Raw genomic sequence first — 18,988 nt, forward strand, 5'->3', positions numbered from 1 at the left:
CTGATTTATGACTGCTTGCCCAACTCCCCTGCTTGTTTCCCTGCCTGATTGTTTCTCGGCTTGCAAAACAACTCAGGAACTTCCAGTTACTCAACTAGCCAGGCGTGTCGACCTGTTCCATCTGGTGGTCACAGATAATCAGAGGCCACAGACTCTCTCCCTCCCCCATGGCTTGGCCCCTCCTATAAAGCCCACTACCCATTTTCAGCCAAGCTGCTTCACTCTGAACCTGAAAGAATGACAGTCCTGTGGTCTGTTTCCAATAAATCTTTCATTTCCACATGTGGCGTGGTCTTTATTCGGCAGTACCTTACATCTGGTGCTGAAACCCAGGAGAGGTTAACAGGATGATCCAGCTTGGGGCTGCTCCCTTGGCCTCCATGTCCTGCCCTCACCCGAACCCAGACAGCTGAATTGACCCCACCTGCCTCCAAACTGTGGATTTCGGACTTACTACCTTGCCGGCTTTCCCATCCATCATTAGCCTCTCTCTTCCACTGCCCTCCACCTGACCTACTCCTCTCCTCAGACTCGGTAAGTGTCACCCTCCTCGGGGCTGCCTGCTCTGTCTGGTCTGGTAGTTGTGGCGCTGTGCCAGGTATGCCTCCTACACCCACTGGGGTGCTCCTCCACTTAGCATAGGGACGCCTGGCTAACCAGTTGGGCATTCCCTACAAAGGGCAACCCAGGCTGGGGACACCTACCCTTGGGAACCTGTTCAGGTGACACTTCCCCCTCCCTCTCACTCACTCTCTCTCTCCTCTCTCTTGCTCTCCCTCCCTGTTTTCCTTTCCTCTGCCTAGGGTGAGAGCTCAACAGCCCCTCCAGCTTACTTTGACCAAACAGCAACCAACGATTCTGCTCTCCTTGCCTGAGTCACATAAGGGAGGCTGGATCTTGACCTAGGTCTATATTGGCATGAAGAGTAAACTCACCAAGGCACTTGCCTTACTCTCTCTTGCTCTCCCTCTTTCTTTCTCTCTCTCCTTCTATGTTATGGGGACCTCCCACTCTACATTAGATGCATCCACTGGGATGCCTTCTCCACACCCTCCCCCCTTGGTCTCCAGGACGATATAAAACCTAAGTGACTGATCTATGACTGCAACACCGTTTGGCCTCAGTATAAGCTAGACAATCAATCACAATGGCCCGAAAATGGTACTTCTGATTTTCACACACTTCTAGATCTTCACAATTTCTGCCATCACAACAGATCCGAAATTCCATTCGTCCAAGCTTTCTTTTCTCTCTGCTCTCAACCCTCCCTGCTCCAATCTTGTAACGCTGTTCAAATCCTCCTTGCCAGCGACAAACCCCTCTCAAAGTCTGTGTCTCTCCCTCCCACTGAACCCCCTTCAGAAGACTCTTCTCTTACTTGTGACCCCACGGGCTCCATCTGCCCACCTCCCAACTCCTCCTTCTGGTCCTCTACTTCAATCTCTTCTCCCACCCCATCCTCCCATGACTCAGACCCCCCCTTCTTCCACCCCTGCTGGCTCTCCCAAACATCCGCCACCCTATTCTCCTTCTACAGTAGTCACTATTGACCCTGAACCATCGGCTCCTCAGGAACCAATAGTGCCAGCCTTGCCCTCAGCACCTGCTACACCCTCACCCTTCTCCTCCCCACCTGCATCCTATACACACTCCCATACCTCCTCCCAAGCACACCCAGCTCATCTATATGCTCACCTGGCTCCTTGCGGGCTACAGACTGCTTCCCATAGGGCAGTCAATTTTGACAAACTTAGAGAAATTATCCAGCATCCAACTGAAAACTCCGCCGACTTTTTGGGATGCTTGACAGAAAACCTAACCCACTATACTTTATCTTAACTCTCATTTATCTTAACTCTGGGAGGTGACAGGAGCTGACGACATTATCAGTGTTCATGTGCCCTTTTCCATGACTGATCTCTCTCAAATTGAAAAGAGATTTAACTCCTTCTCTAATGACTCAGTCTTCTATATTAAAGAATTTAAATACCTAACCCAAGCATATGATATGACTTGGCATGAGACCCATCTTCCAAGGATGGAATAATTATTCTCAACTCTCATTTTATTTCCCAATCCTTCCCTGATATTCTAAGAAAACTTAAACAGGTAGAGGGTGGCCCTCAACCCCCCCCAGGGAGATCTTGTAAAAATGGCATTTAAGGTATTTAATAACTGAGATGAGGCTTGAGACCAGTAAAAGGCCCAGCTCTTGATGGCTGCCCTGAGGCTTCCTCCTCCAACTTCCAGACTGGCTGGACAACAATGCATGCCTCCACGGGCCTGCTTCAAGTGCAACCAGATGGGACACTGGGCAAAACACTGCCTTCACCTCGCCTGCTGCCAGGACCTTGTCCACAATGTGGCCAGAATGGACACTGGAGGACAACTGCCCCTCTTTGTCTCTGCAAGGTAGGTCAGTCTCCCACTCCCACTCCCAACAGAGTGAAGGCCTCACAGACCTCTTGGGCCTGGTGGCAGAAGACTGACGTGGCCCTGGGACCTTGGCCCCTTCAAGATCACCTCAGAGGAGCCCAGGGTAACCATCCAAGTAGCAGGTAGGCCTCAGTCACCTACTTGGTGTTACCTGACTTCTCAGGTAAGCTTTATCCTTCACAGATCTCTGTGGTGGGGGTGGATGGTCTCATCCACCAGCCAAAAAGGAAAGACAGTTTTATTTAAAATTAAAATTCTTATAAAAGTTAATTTTAAAATACAAGTTACAAAGTAAACAACTGGAAAGGATAAAGATAGGTATTTTTGAGAAGTTAAAGGAAAAAGGAGTGGTTTTTTGGATGAGAAAGGATCTTGTAAAGAAGGGTTTGTTCTAATGATTGTTTCAAATATGAGGGATAAAGACAAACCATCAAAAGGTTTAGTATGTTATATAAAGGTCTGAGTAGGTTTTAAAAGTAAAAGATTTTTAGGGTCATGTCAAACTAAAATCAATTCTCTATGTCCACAAAATGACAAGGTTATCTTAATATTGTTCTCCTCTGAGTAACATCTACAGAAAACTGTTATAGGAAAAGATTTTATCAAAGTAATTATTTGTGTTTTCTGTTGATCTTGTCAAGCTTTAACTACTACTAAATCAGAGTTCATTTATGTATTTGTTCATGCAAAGGTCTCTTAAATGGCCACCTTATAACTGTGTTCTGTGTCTATACTTTATCTAAATATGATACAAATATTTACAGAGTTGAAAGTGTCAGTTTATGTAAAATAATGAGCTAAAGCTCTTTTTTATCCCAAAATGCTACATTTATCCTGCATTCTGACAGTCAGACCCTGTTTGCCTTTAAATTGTATGGCCACCCATTTCTCTTAGGAAACTTGCCTCCAACAGACCCTGCTCCTCTGGCTGAGTATATATCTTATCTTAACCTCCTCTGGGAACTTCTCAGGCAGCATGCAGACCAGATCCTGCCCATGCCATAACAACTTCTGTTAAACCAAGGGATCTTGTTCTCCTCAAGGATCTTTGACACTCTCTGCTGGGACCTCAGTGGACTGGCCCTTATCTGGTCATCCTCACAATGCCCACCACCGTCAAAGCTCAACAAGACCCCCAGTGGCAGCACCTTTTAAAGATAAAACATTGCCCACCAACCTCAGATTCTTCCACTACAAGAAAGGATGAGTACTCTTGTGCACTGCTGGGCCCCACGTGGCTACGCCTCTCCTGCAAATGCTCTCCCTCTTCCACTCCTGCATAAGCTCTTAGTCCTCATCTGGCTCTCTATCTGCTTTCCTTTCACAGCCCAGAAATCCTCCTCCTGTGACCCATGCATGTGCATTGAGCGGGCAGGACGTATTGTTACTAAGACTTTATTGTTCCATACTTACTGTTCCTGTGCAGGCTCTGTTATTGGGTCATGTACTCACAATCACACCATCTGTCAAGTGTGCTCCCATGATAATCAATTTACCTGCTTCAACCCCACTTAAAACACTGGTAGGGGCAGTGGGCCTAATTCTGGGAGCATACACAATACTTCCCTGCTTCCTTCCCTTGGTTATACGATTGATTAGGTCCATTATAGAGGCTACTATAGAAAGAAGAACAGCTGCACATGTAATGATGCTATGGAAATACAAACCCTTAAACCAGGAAAATGCTCTTTAACCCTAGATGCCTCCAGGATCATTCAGGGAACTCAGCAGACAGACTTCCTACCAGATGCTTCTCCGGCCTACTAACAACTGGCCTTGTCTGTAAATGAAGCCTGGGAAAAATCACCAGCCTCTGCTCCTGGGGACCCCAAAAATTTCAAATTCCAGCCAACCCCTCCCTTAATGATGCCCCCCACTCAGCACAAAGCAGCTAGAGCAATCGGTGCCCATAATACCAACAAAAGGCTGGAATGTTAGGTCCCTGGCATTCTTGGGGTGGGCAGAAATTCCAGAAACTAGCACCAAAACCAGACCTCCTGATTTATGACTGCTTGCCCAACTCCCCTGCTTATTTCTCTGATTGTTTTTCAGCTTGCAAAACAACTCAGGAACTTCCAGTTACTCAACTAGCCAGGCATGTCAACCTGTTCCATCTGGTGATCACAGATAATTGAGACCAGAGACTCTCTCCCTATGGCTTGGCCCCTCCTATAAAGCCCACTACCCATTTTCAGCCAAGCTACTTCACTCTGACCCCGAAAGAGTGACAGTCCTGCAGTCTGGTTCCTAATGAATCTTTCTTTTCCACACATGGCATGGTCTTTATTCGGCAGTATCTTACAGTAACTTCCCTATTTAGTTATTAATCCATTGGCTTTGTAGGAAAGACATGTGTTAAAAATTATCTCTAAAAGTTCTCATTAACTTTGAAACACTTACTACAATTATGCAATTATTTTCTGTCTTAACTGATTTCATTGGGAAGAACTAAAAATGAAAAATTCCTTAATAGTTGGAAGTACAGTAAAATTTAAAAGGAGTGCTCAGCTCTGTGAATTTTAAATTATATTTTTTTCTCTACAATTTAACTTATTATTCAATTCCATACTAAGGAGCCAATTTTAATTTTTTTCTCCCCAAGGAAATAAAAGCAACTATGGCTTTATACAACATAAAACTGGTCTTAACCAAACAACTAATTTTCAATACTAGTGTCTAATTGGTTGTTTAAAATATTAACATTTGATTTGAAGTCAATTTTCTCTTTTTTTCAACAAACTGATTTAAGTCATGTGATTTATGAGTGTGTTTGTACAACAAAGCTGGTCCAGTTTATGGATGAAAGAATGATATTCTTTCTTTCATTATGTAAGTTTGAGAATAGGGGATATCACCAACTTCATAAGCATGAATTGTTTCCACTCTTCCACTCAGAATTCAGTTCAGGAAATATTTTATGCAGGTAAGGGTATACTATGCTTTGCTGAGTGTTCCCAAAACACCCTCCAACAGCATTCTCTTAAGCTTAGCATTCTTACTCTAGTGAACCTATTCTAGTGAAAATAGGTTGAATATTTTCCAAGCTCTTCCTCACATACTTTGGACATAGATTCCTATTCTTGGTCTTCCACAGAGCATCTATGGATTTCCAAATCAGGAGACAAGAGAACACAAGCATTTACCTGGAGGAAACACTCCTTAAAGTTATTTACAAGTCAAAGTCCACAAAAAAGCAAACCATAAATTAAAGGAAAGGCATGACAGAAATCATTGCATATCCCATTAGTAGTGCCTTTTTGGACTACAGCCTAGTTCACAGTAGGCCCACCCTGATTTATTCAAGCCTTAGACCCCATGGGCCAGTATTTATTGTCATGGTCATTATAAGCCATTATTATTCATCCCTAGTGTGCAAATGAGCCCCTTACCTCTCAATTCCTTCCTCAACAAGCACCCTAAGGGAAAGATAATTTGAAAAAAAAAATGACTACATGATTTCTTTTTGCCTAATGAGTTTAATTTTACTCTTTGAAAAGGAAAAAGCTAAGGGGAACTGTGATTGTAATTGATCACATTGAGGGCATTTTATACTTACAGATGACCAAATCTCAGTCAAGGTTATCTTGAGAGTCTTCTATTCAAGACATACAGGCTTAGGAGACTGTGGTGATACAATGAAGTTTTATTCAGCCATTAGGAAGAATGAAATGGAGGCAAGCTAAACAAGGGACTCATAGAAACAAACAAACAAACATTACAGCTTATATTAACCATGCTTTGTCTCAGGAACCACCCTCACCTGGCTGGGAACTGCCCATGCCCCACCCCAATCATTACTTATTGGGTGGGAGTGTCCTTGTTCTCTCCTTCCCATAAGTTATTGAGGAGAAATGCCCTCTAGGCTTCTGGGCTTCCACCTGGGCCCCACCATGCTTCCCTTTGTATTTCTCTTCCCTAACTTTTAATAAACTCCATTTATAACTATGTGTCCTGCCATGGATTCTTCCTAGTGGGATACAAAGAATTTGGAAATCTTCTGATCATAGACTACACCATTAACATTTTTGGTGAAGCCAGTAAAGGAGTTAAAAAGGTAAAGTGCTATGTTTATTGATTTGTTTTCTTCTAAGCCATTCCTTCCTTCCTCTTATGCATCAGCATCTCCCCAGAGCATGCTGCTGGGAGATGTTGTGATGTACTTTATTAGCTCAGCCCCATGTGACTCAATACATGCAGGGCCTTCACACACCCACAAGCCTCTGATAGACATGTTGCCCGGAAGGGCACAATTATAGAGGTGGCCAGTACAGCAGGGCACAAGTTTGCCATTTGGCCCAGGTGAAGAGGGTGGTCAGTATGCCCTTAAGGCTTTAAGTTATTATACTTGGTAGCTGCTGACTCTTTTCCGCAGCTGCCATGTATCTGCACCTTCCCTTTCTCTCTCCCTTCTCCCTTCCCTCTGCTTCCTTTCTAATTTCCAGGCCCAGGCAGCCACATAGCCCAGGAAGCACATTGGCAATGGTGGCCTCAGCCAAGATAGCCAGCTGGCAAGTGAGAGGGCTTTCCCCACCCAATCAGCTTCAGGCCTTATCTCTAAAGTGAGGAAAATAGGGTCAGATTTGAAGGTTAAAGTATTTACTAAGAAACTCTTAGCTTTGGATTCTTTTGGCTCTGGGGTGGTTTCCTGAGTTTGGGTCATTGTCTTGTTAAGAGAGACATTGAGTAATCTACTGGTTCCTGCTCTAATGGATGTAGAATTTCTGTTTGAAATTCCTAGCTTTTGCTCTGCCTGGTTCTTTGGTTTGGGTTTTTGTTTTTTTAAATTCACGTGTAAAAACCTCCCTGCTCCAAACATAGTTGTTTAAGGTGTTGATTGCTCTTAGGTTGAAAAGTGAATTAGGCTTGTGAGTGAATTTAAGCTAACTATAGAATTTTCTGTGATGACCTCTGGCCTTTGGCTAACTAATCTTAAGTAGAGATTAGTGTAATTGGAAAATTAAAGTGATTCCTTCCTGTGGCTGCCATTTACCTACTGACTCCCAGTGGAACCCAGGATGTGCCTGTGCCCCTAGTATCTGGCCCTGCCTATCAGTACCAGCCTGGGAGCCTCAGCTTGGAGGGTGGGAGGCATGAGAACCCACCCAGGCTGCAACAGTAGCACCTAGGCATGCTGGTGAACAAGAAGATTGTCTCAAGCAAGGCCATAGGACATAAGAAATTGCTAGTTAAGCTATAAAGTGAGTTCAGGGCTGAGCCAAAGTGCCCCATGTAGAGATAACTACCCATTCCTGCCTTCCTTTGTCTCCTTCTGTAAATAAACTTTCCAAAACAGATCTCCCCTGCTGCCCTTATCTAAACAGCCCTGGATCTCTAACCCAGCACTGGCTCACCTATTAACAACTAACACATTCCTTGTAACCTGATGCCCCTGTTTGGGGCCCAGAATTTTGAGTGTGAATTTGTCTGGGACCACCAATGTAAAATAAAATCTGAGTTCTCCATTTCTCTGAGTGTCACTTGGTTTCCTGTCTGACAATATTTCCATAACATTTCTGGAGGTCCCAGAGACCTACCAACTGTTCTGGCTCCTTGAGCCATAGGCTGGTGGCTGGACTGCACTGGAGTAGGGAGGGACCAGGAACCAAATGAGGCAGCATGCCACCTGACAGTATTCCGGGTCCTCCTTCACCCCAGTGTTCCAATCCTCTGAGTAGTTTTGACCTGACTTGGACTCCAAGGAGAAGTGGACCAATTTCATCTGGGCTTGGTAAGCACCCCCCTCCCCCCCACCCCCGGAAAAGTCAGTCCACTTTGGTATGAATATGTGTGTGAATGTGTGGTCTGATTCATCCTTGCTTCAGGCTTGAGTTTGTGACTCCACGGCTGAAAAGCTACAGAGTCTGAGTGGGTCTGTCCTGCAGTTCCTCATACAGCTTAGCTTAAGGCGGTGTGGGGGAAACCCAATCTAGAGTAACAAGGCTGACCTTGCCATTGATGCCAAAAGGTACCCAAGTTCCTTTGGGATGCAGCCAGGCAGACATCTGATTGGTCTCTTCTCTTGAAGGGACACCCACCCTTGTTTGTCTTTGTGCCACTGATGCAGGGGAGAATACATAGGGTGGATATAGGGGACACTTCTAACTGCCATAGGTGGAAGTTCCTCAAAGCCTATAGTCCTAGAGTGTGTGCTTAAACATTTTAATAAGGGATTCTCAGGAGACTATGGGATCAAAATGTCTCCTGGAAGGCTGAGCACCCATCCCTGGCTTGGAGTCTGAGTTCACAGCCCCTGAGCCGCTGCCTTCACTTGTCCCAGGCACTGGCCCTTCAGGCCAGGGCTCTGCAAATACTGCTCCATGAGGTGCAAGGGCCACAGCAGATTGGTGCTGATGGCACTGTCCAGCCTGGACGCTCCATCCTCTATTACCAGCCTTTCAGTACAGCTGACCTCTTAAATTGAAATTGGAGGGACCACAACACCGCTGTATTCAGAAAAACCCCAAGCCATGGTCCACCTCCTAGAATCTATATTTCAGACCCATCAACCCACTTGGGATGACTGCTGACAGATACTCCTGACATTTTTCAACATAAGAGCAATGCTAATTCTGAGAGAAGCTTGCTGATGGCTCCAAGGGCAGGCCCCAGAAGGAACACTAGATGCAGATGCTGGGCAAAAGAGGTGGCCCCTGATGTTTGGCCTATCTGGGACTTCAATACAGCAGAAGGACAAGGAGTCCTCACTCAATATCACACTGCCCTTCTACATGGGCTCAGGGCTGGAGCTAAGAGACCTACCAACATGTCCAAAATTGCAGCAGTTATCCAGAAGCCAGAGGAAACACCATCTGATTTTTATGAGAGACTCTGTGAGGCCTTCTGGGTGTACACTCCCTTCAATCTGGAAGCACCAGAAAACCAGCAAATGGTTAAAATGGCATTTGTGGCCCAGTCACATGCTGACATTTGCCGGAAACTTCAGAAACTTGAAGGCTTCACTGGAATGAATGCCACCCAGCTGTTAGAAGTGGCAAATAAAGTCTTTGTAAACTGGGAACATGAGGAGAAATGAGAAGCTGATAAAAAAATGAATGTCAAGGTGTCCTAATTGGCTTCAGCACTGGGGAAGTTAGACCTAACCAAGCAGTCAGCTCCATCATGGAAGGGGAGACCCAGTGGAAGAACCCCACTCTGATGAGACCAATGTGCCTTTTGCAAGGAGATTGGCCACTGGAAGAATGAATGCCCCCACCACAAGGGACCAGAATTGGAGCCTAACAAAATTACTTCAGGAAAGAAGACAGGATGGCAACCTGAATCAGAGGCCTAGGACCTCATTGGTCTAGCAGGAATTGAGTCAGACTAAGGAAGACTGGTCTCCTTACTACTAGGCCCCCGAGAGCCCACAGTTGAAATGAGAGTGGGGGCCAACCATGATCTTCATGGTGGACTCAGGCGCTGATCATTCAGGGGTCACTAAACCTGTGGCCCCACTCACTGAGTGCAGGGCCACAGTAGTCGGAATCACCAGCACCCAAACTGCCAGGCAGTTCTGCCGACCCTGGACATGCCAACTAGGAGGGCACAAGGTGACTCACAAATTCCTGTATTTTCCAGAATGCCCAATTCCTCTGCTGGAAAGGAACTTACTAACAAAGCTCAGAGCCCAACTCACCTTTGCCCAGGGAGTGTCTACAAGCCTTACAATGAGAGGACTAAATGCCATCATTATGGTAGTGACCATGCCTACAGAAGATGAATGGCAACTCTATCACCAGGCAAAGCCCATCTGACTGCTGGAGGAGATTCCTGATGTCTGGGCTGAAAAAGGGCCTCCTGGCTTGGCTTGCAACCATGTGCTCATAATAGTAGATCTCAAACCTGGGGCTCTCCCTGTCAGACCCAGGTAATATTCAGTACCACGGGAAGCAGGCCTGGCAATTCAGACCCACCTACAGTGGCTGAAGGATGCAGGGATATTGATCGAATGCCAATCACCATGGAACACCCCACTGTTGCCCATCAAGAAGGCAGGAGGAGATGATTACCAGCCTGTTCAGTACCTGTGGGCAGTCAACAACTGCCCATTATCACATTCAGTAGTCCCTAATCCCTACATTCTCTTGAGCCTTCTACTGCCACAAGCAAGCTGGTTCACCTGCCTGGACCTAAAGGATGCTTTCTTCTGCCTCTGCTTGGCCCTGGTTAGCGAGCCTCTGTTTGCCTTTGAATGGGGAGATACCTATGCTGGAAGAAAACACAAATGACTTGGACCAGACTGACTCAGGGATTCAAAAACTCACCTGCTTTGTTAGGGGAAGCCCTGTGGCAGATTTGTCAACTTTCCCGGAAGAAAATCCAAGATGTACTTTGCTCCAATACTTGGATGGTCTGCTCCTGGCAAGCCACAACCAGGAGAAATGCTGGGAAGGGACAAAGACATTGTTAGCCTGACTCTCTGAGGCAAGCTACAAAGTTTCTTGTAAAAAGGCCCAAGTTTGCCAACAAGAGGTCCAATACCTTGGATTTGTCATCTCAGAGGGGTGATGTGCCCTGGATCTGGAGAGGAAACAGGTTATCTGCTCCATCCCTCAGGTCCAAGATTTCTTGGGAGCAGCAGGATTCTGTCACATCTGGATATCCAGATATTCAAGCCTGGACAAACCACTTTACAAGGCCATAGCAGACTCTGGAAAGGACCCTCTAAACTGGGGACCAGATTAAGAAAAGGCTTTCCAGGAAATAAAGAGACTGTTAACTAGCACCCCTGCACTAGGGCTGCCAGATGTAACACACCATTCAATCTCTTTATCTGTGAGAAAAATCACACAGCTCTGGGGATCCTCACTCAAATGGTGGGTCCATGGCAGTGGCCAGTGGCTTACCTGTTGAAACACTTAGACAGAGAGGCTGACAAACTCACCCTGGGACAGGACATTAATGTTAAATTCCCTCATGCAGTCATGGCTCCAATGAATGGGCAGAGTCATAAATGGCTGACCAGTTCCAGAATGGCTCACTACCAAGGACTACTATGTGAAAATCCTCTAGTCAGGCTTGAGACTGTATGAACTTTAAATCTTGCCACCTTCCTGCCAACAGAAGAAGGGCCCCAGATTATGACTGCAAAGAGGTAATGGATGAAGTGTACTCCAGCAGGCCAGACCTAATGGACACCCCCCTCTCAGATCCAGAGCTTGAATTCTTCATGGGTAAAAGCAGTTTTGTCCAGGGTGGATGGTAAAAGGCTGAGTTCGCAGTCACCACTGCTAATGACATCATACAGGTTGAAGTCCTACCTCAAGGATGGTCTGCACAATGAGCTGAACTTTGGGCATTGGTCTAGATGTTACAATATGCAGAAGGAAAGCAGGTGAACATCTACACAGATTCTAAGCATACCTTTGCCACCCTGCACATGCATGGAGCCATATACAAGGAAAGAGGACTGCTGACAGCAGGGGGAAAGAGATTAAAAACAAAGAAGAAATCCTCCAACTGCTGGAAACAGTGGGAACTTCCTCAAGTGGTTGTCATACACTGCAGAGGCCACCAAAGGGGTACGGACAATGTCAGTAGAGAAAACTGCCTAGATGACCAAGCAGCAAGAAGGGCAGCAGAAGAGCTAACCTCCCCTGAAGTGCTGAAGGAAACTGCCAAACTTCTGCTGGCTCTGGAGCTGCCTCCCACCCCAAATTACACCAAGGAGGAAGAACAATGGACAAAAGATGAAAAGGGAATAAAAGAAAAAGGAGGCTGGTGGAAGTTGCCTGACCAGAGGCTCTTTGTTCCCAGTGCTGTAGCAGCCCCTCTGGTAAAACAACATGTGCTAACACACTTGGGGAAACTGGCCCTGGAAAAACTATTGGGCAGATACTGTTTCATTCCCAAGCTCCCCACCCTGTGTGCCCAAGTAAGTGCTAGATGCATCACATGTGCATGAAACACTGTGAGTCAGGGGCTTAAGCCAAGCCACAGGGTACACACAACAGGCACCATGCCTTTTGAGGACCTGGGAGTGGACTTTACAGAGGTCAAGACCTGTGTAGGATACCAGTACCTCTTGGGTCTTGTCTGCACTTACTCAATATGGGTTGAGGCTTACCCTACACACACAGAGAAAGCATGAGAGGTAGTAAAGGCTCTTTTAAGAGAAATTATTTCCAGATATGGGCTCCCCCTTTCCATTAGATCAGAAAACAGACCAGCCTTCATGGAGGAAATAGTCCAGGGCTTGGCTAAAATTTTAAAAATAAAATGGAAGCTCCATACAATGTACAGGCCTCAGAGTTCAGGGAAAGTAGAGTACATGAATCAAACCCTTAAAATGACCTTAGAAACAAAATCCCCCTGGATAGACATGCTACCATTAGCCCTGCTGAGGGCATGCTGTATCCCTACACCTGGCTACTCACCCATTGAGATTCTCTATGGCAGACCCCCTCCCATAATAAACAGGCTCAGAGGGGACTTCAGGCAAGTTGGAAATCTAGACAGGTCCCGACATCTCCAGGCCCTAGGAAAAACCCTATGCCACATTTCCCAGGAAGTCTTAGAAAGGACCCCAATCCCCATGGGTAACTGAGCCCATTCCCACCAACCAAGGGATATAGTATGGGTAAAAGATTTGAAAAAGGAATGACTCCAACCCCGTTGGATGGGTCCCCATGTAGTAATATTAGCAACTCCCATAGTTGTTAAAGTTGCAGGTATCACTCCCTGGATTCATCACTCTTGGATAAAGAAGGCAGAAGCCCTCACAGGCCCCAGTGACTGGCAGGCTGTCCATGACCCAACTAACCTCCTCAAATTAAGGTTCCAGAAGACGTCACAATAGCACGCTATTGCCCGAGAGAGCTCCAGCCCTGCTCTAGCAACCTCCTGGAAGCTGATTGGTTAACACATGGTGGAAGCCTGAGGATTTGTCCACCAGGACACAAATGTATCCCCTTTTCTGCCACCCATACCGTATCCTACTGATTAGCATTGTTTCAATACTGCTCGCACTAGGACTGGCTGTCACTACTCCCCAGGATTGGAATGTAGGCCAGAAATTACTGCTGGCTTTCTGTTATCTCCTCATAGTAGGAAGCCTTACTGCTGTTTGGTGCTATCTGTAGCCCAGACCCCAGTGTCAGGCATGAGGTCTCTGATGTGTTTTTGCCTCCTGACTCTATTACATTTTAAGATTGTCTTATCTAGAGGCCGGGAGACTGCTCAGCTTGCATAAAACCACTCTCCTTCCAGGGAAAACTGTTGTTTGCTTTCATCTATTATCAATACCTGTTACCCTCATGCAGCACATCAATTTCTAAAGGTACCAGAAGAGGGACAATTTACTATAAGGGAAAACTGACAGGCCTGACAGGGTTCTGCAAGAACAAAGGCAATGTAGGGCATATGGTTTGCTGGCAGAAAGACGGGGACTCCTTAAAGACATGGAACGATGAAATGACTGGAGGAGGAAATAAGCCTTGTTATGTCTGGGCACCCTACCCATCCTTCCCATCCCCAAATCAGTTTACTAAGGGAAAAGCTGCAGATATAGAGAGGCCATCCAGAGGTGATTACCTCCGTGGCAATGAGCCTATAAAAGACATTGATCTGCCACCACCACAACTCCATTAAGTCTTCCTTCTGGACAGGGAACTTTAACTTGGAACCCCAAATGTACAAACTTTTAAATGCAACTCACCGCCTCCTTAATGTTACAAACCCACCACTGGTGGGTGATTGTTGGCTCTGCCTTTTCCTAAATAAAGAATGTTGTTTTTAATGTGAATCAGTTGGGAATAGTCAGAGACATGGCTCAACAATTACAGGACCGGGTCACATGTAGGAGAGAGGAATTAGCAAATTCCTGGAACAGATGGAGCAGCATCTGGAATTGGGCCTCATGGCTACTCCCCTTGTCTGGTCCTCTTCTCATGCTCCTGCTGGCCCTGGTATTTGGCCCTTGCATTCTTAATGCCATAACTCACTTCATTAGCTCACGAATGGAGGCAATAAAGTTACAGCTCTTGGTGACCCCATATAGGCCTTTGGGACAGGAGGAACCTAATGGAACCATTGAAATTTAGGGTTGATGCTTGTCTACAAGTAGGAAAAACATTGAAAGTGGGGAATGAACAAGAAGATTGTCTCAGGCAAGGCCATAGGATGTGAGAAATTGTTAGTTAAGCTATGAAGTTATTTCAGGGCCAAGACAAAAGGCCCCATGCAGAGATAACTGCTCATTCCTGCCTTCCTTTGTCTCCTTCTGTAGACAAACTTTCCAAGACAGATCTCCCCTGCTGCCCTTATCTAAACAACTCTGGATCTCTAACCCAACACTGGCTAACCTATTAATAACTAACACATTCCTTGTAACCTGATGCCCTGCACTGCCCTTTAAGAATCCTGTGAATTCATTGTTTAGGGCCCAGAATTTTGAGTGTGAGCTCATCTGGGACCACCCGAATAAAATAAAATCCAAGTGCTCCACTTCTCTGAGTGTTGCTTGGTTTCTCTTCTGACAATATTTCCACAACACTGGAAGCCAGCCTATAGTGTAGGCCAGCTCTGGTGGCTGCTCCTTAAAAAGATGTCTTTTTTTTTTTAACACTAGAACACGAGTTTTAAATATATACTTAAGGAGAACATGATGGTAATAGTTAATCATTGGTTTTGTTTTGTAGTTTTCTTACAAAATTTTAGGTCTTCTCTGTTGATATTTTGCAAAGTACAACATAAATAACATGTGTTTGTTTTTTTTTTTAATGCCCCATTTCCTACAGAGAAAAAAATTAGGCTTACTTTAAGCCAAGAGATTAAACACAATGGGTCCTTATGTGTAGGCAATTTAAATAGAGGTTTTATTCCTAACAATTATTTTTGTCCTCTGAAGCTCAATGTAGTACATCAGATTCTAAACTTGTTTAAGGTCCTTTCCAAACTACAGATCTGTAAATGGCTGGGTTCTACAAGACTTGAATTCTTGGCCCTGTTATGAGAAAAATCCAGGATCTAATTATAAACACTTGGAGTAAACTGGACAGTAACAAAGCTTAAAGGTTTACATTTTCCCTAGCTCCAGTAATCCTGAATTTATATTAGCCTTTAAAACTGCAAGACAGGACATTATATTCAAATAAAAAAATTCTACAAACTATGACTAATTCTCCAAAAGTATCAACTGATATCACATCACAAAACTTTTAAAATCCCACCTTAGCTTGCTTCAACTTGGTATTTTCATTAGCATGCCTAAGTCATGGACACCTGTCTCTCAGGGGGAGATGTCTTTTATTCCTATCACAGATTGCTATTTTGAACCTGTATGTTGCATGTAAGATGTCTTTGTGTTCCAATTGAGAGACATTTTGGAGAGACCATGTGGTCACAGGAAATGCTGCCACTATGATTAAGCCACCATGTGTTCAGTGCCATCTTGCCACTCTCTATGAATGGGTGATGCCATCTTGTCATCCTCTAGGAAAATTATAACTAACTTGTGGCTAAAATTTTCTAAATAAATATAGTTTTTATATATGTTGTTTTTGATACATTAATCTGCTAAAGATTGGACAAATAAATATGAGTATATCTGTTAAAAATCTGTTATAAACTACTTAGGAATCTAGCTGACTAATCTTCTAAAGATAACAATAAAGAAATGGTTTAAGAGTGCATGCTAAATTAATGTGGTTATTTTATGTTATTGTGTGTGTTTTCTGTGTATGTCTTTGTCTCCTACTAATTGTGGCCACTTAATTTTTACTTTTTTGAGTTCATTATATATGCTTATATTCTTTGACATGCCTAGATCATAACATCTGTGTGTGTGTGTGCAGATGTCTTTAGGATGGTTCCTAAATTACTTTTATAAAGTTAATGTGCACAACTGTCTCAAAAGTTATCTAAAGTTCTAATCCCAACCATGCCTAACTATTCTGTTTTAGGACTAAAGAAAATTTATGGACAATAATCTCAATCTATTTCATTCTATTGTGAGTGTAATTTACATTTAACTCTTTTATATTAGGTTTATTGACCCAGGATTTCTTGTAGATTGCTATTGTTAAAAAGATGGTTTAATTTAATTTTCTTCCTAAGTCTTTTAAGGCATAAGGTTACTAAGAGTTTTATTAAAAACAGTGTTATCTAAACTTGGATTTTTAAATTTTTTTACAAAGGTTGTTTCAAGGTATAAATTAAAGTCTTAAAGCTTGTGTTTATATGTGTGATTGGGTTGGTTATAGTTTAAAGATTCCCTAAAAAGTTTTCTGAGGTCAAAATTGAAGATATTAATGTGTGTTTAAAAATGGGTTTCTGTTTTATTAAAATAACTGTCAGGGATATAGGCTGCTATAGACTGACATACAATTTTACCAAAACCAAACAAAAGTTCACCCTCCAGATGGGATGTTGGGGTTTATTTCCTACCAATATCCAAGCCATGACTCTCAGTCATTGGGTTTACTAACTTTATGCTTACTCCCTAATTTCTGTATTTAATCATTTGAGACATCAGTCTTGTTGGTTTATTATTATATTTTTAGAAAATGTACTTGTTTCCCTATTCTTCTCAGTTTACAAGCTAACTACAACACCGTGGCCTGATGTAAAAATGGACCATGAGTGATGAATTTGTATCCGCCAAGCTTATCTTGGTGTGATTTGGATTCTACCCTGGCTACAAAAGTTCATATTGAGATGTTTCCCTTTTAACAACCAACAGATTGTCTCCCTTTATATGTTGCTTTTGGTATTCGCCTCTTTGCCCTGTGTATAATAGTTCTGGTGTTTTAATACTTGGGTTGGCACACAGGATCAGCATCCTATTTACGAACCCTCATGCAGGAGTGCAAGAGACTGGACCTTTGGAGTAGTAGGAAGTCAGGGGACCCCGCTGCTTGTTTCACAAAGACAAGATGTCTGCTGAGGGCCTTTAAGGCAAGCTGGGTCTAGAGGACCTGCAATTTAGACTTTCAAGATATAAGGGAGATGCCCCGAAGATCCTGGAATTGATCTCACTCTCTACCAAAGAGCAACTTTCCTCTCTCTCATTCTCCACTGGCCAGCATAGTGAATTCCATTCAGAAGCCCTCATGCAGGGGTGGAGGTGTGAATGGCTTCTCCTTCTTCCCTGCCCTCTCTCTCTTTCCACCACCAGCATAGGGGAAGCCAACATATTCACTTGGCTGTATCCTTAAGTACTGGGAGATGCTTTGATCCTGGTAACTAAAAATAAGATAACAAGTTCTTCACGCCCATTTGAAATTACTTACTATTCCTTACAGCCTGCCTAAACCCTAAGGTATTTTTCTGATAACACTAAAAGAACTAGGTTCTAATACTCCTAGTGCCTTTTGCTTATATCTAAATGTCATTTTGAGTTAGAAGTATACACATGTAAACAGCTATAGTTCTTTTATCTAAGGTATCTTTTATCTAATAAGGTCTTTGACACTTCTGTTCTTTATGAAAAATGCTAAAAGTTCTGCCATTTAGGCCTAACATCTGTCTGTTTTATACATATCTATATCTCTGTCTATCTATCTATCTATCTATAATGCAATTAAGCATTGAAACAGGGACCACTTCAGTTTTTCCTTTAATTACCATTTCATCTTCAAGTTCTGCTATTCTGTCTTGTTTGTTCTATTCTGCTGGATTGGCCTTCCGTTTTGTTTTGCAGTTCTGTTTCATTCTTTTTTCTGAGGTTTTCCATATCCTGGGTGGTTTCCTCTTTAATGTTGTCTATTTTTGTCCTGAGTTCATTTTATCTATTTATTCATCGTGTTCTCTCTTTCACTTTGGTGTTTATACAGTGCTTCTATGGTTTCCTTTATTTCTTCTTTTGCTTTTTCAAATTCTCTATTTTTGTTGTCTTGTAATTTCTTGAGTGTCTCCTGTACATTTTGGTTGACCCTATCCTGTATCATCTTTATAAAATTCTCATTGAGTACCTGTAGTATGTCTTCTTTTAAATTACTCTTGTGGGCTTCATTGGGTCCTTTGGCATAGTTTGTCTTCATTTTGTTGGAGTCTGGATCTGAGTCCCTGTTTTCTTCATTCCCCTCTGGTTCCTGTACTAATTTTTTGCTGTGGGGAACCTGGTTTCCCTGTTTTTTCTGTCTTCGCATCATTGTCTTTGGTGTTGTTACTGTCCCTGTACTGTGTGCAACTAAGTATTTTCTAGCTTGTAATAATAACAATGGTAATATTTAGAATGGAAGGGTGAGCTGAGATGGAAAGCAAGAAGGTAAAGAAATGGGAAAAACAAATACAGAGACTGGAAGGAGAAAACTACGAGGTATCAGACAAGAAGGTTTAGTGTACTAATCGACAGTAAGCTGAACAGACATTAGAGAGACAGAGAGAGGATTGAAAATCAAAAATAAAAAAAGATAAGGATAAAAATAAAAGATAAGTAAATGAAAGAAAAATCTATATATAAAAATGTATTAAAATAAAATGTAAAAATAGAAAATTTTAAAAAACCAAAAAACCAAAAAACCAAAAAACCTCCAAGTTCAAATGCAATGAATTTGGGTGTCCGTCTCAGTCTCCAATCCTGGAGATGGTGCCTCAGATGTTGTTCTGTAGT

The 18,988-nt window shown here is 43.5% G+C and overlaps 1 long non-coding RNA gene across 1 annotated transcript in view; it reads left to right on the plus strand.

Moving 5' to 3' along the window:
- Positions 1–227: 227 nt before the first annotated feature.
- Positions 228–18,988, plus strand: part of LOC141410722 (uncharacterized) — a 55,424-nt gene continuing 36,663 nt past the window's right edge. Inside the window, exons 1-2 of the long non-coding RNA XR_012435512.1 lie at positions 228–534; positions 2,251–2,412. This is a non-coding gene — a long non-coding RNA (uncharacterized lncRNA). The remainder of the gene's footprint in view (positions 535–2,250; positions 2,413–18,988) is intronic.

This window comes from Castor canadensis, chromosome 9 (genome assembly GCF_047511655.1).
Source record: "Castor canadensis chromosome 9, mCasCan1.hap1v2, whole genome shotgun sequence".
Classification (NCBI taxonomy): domain Eukaryota; kingdom Metazoa; phylum Chordata; class Mammalia; order Rodentia; family Castoridae; genus Castor; species Castor canadensis.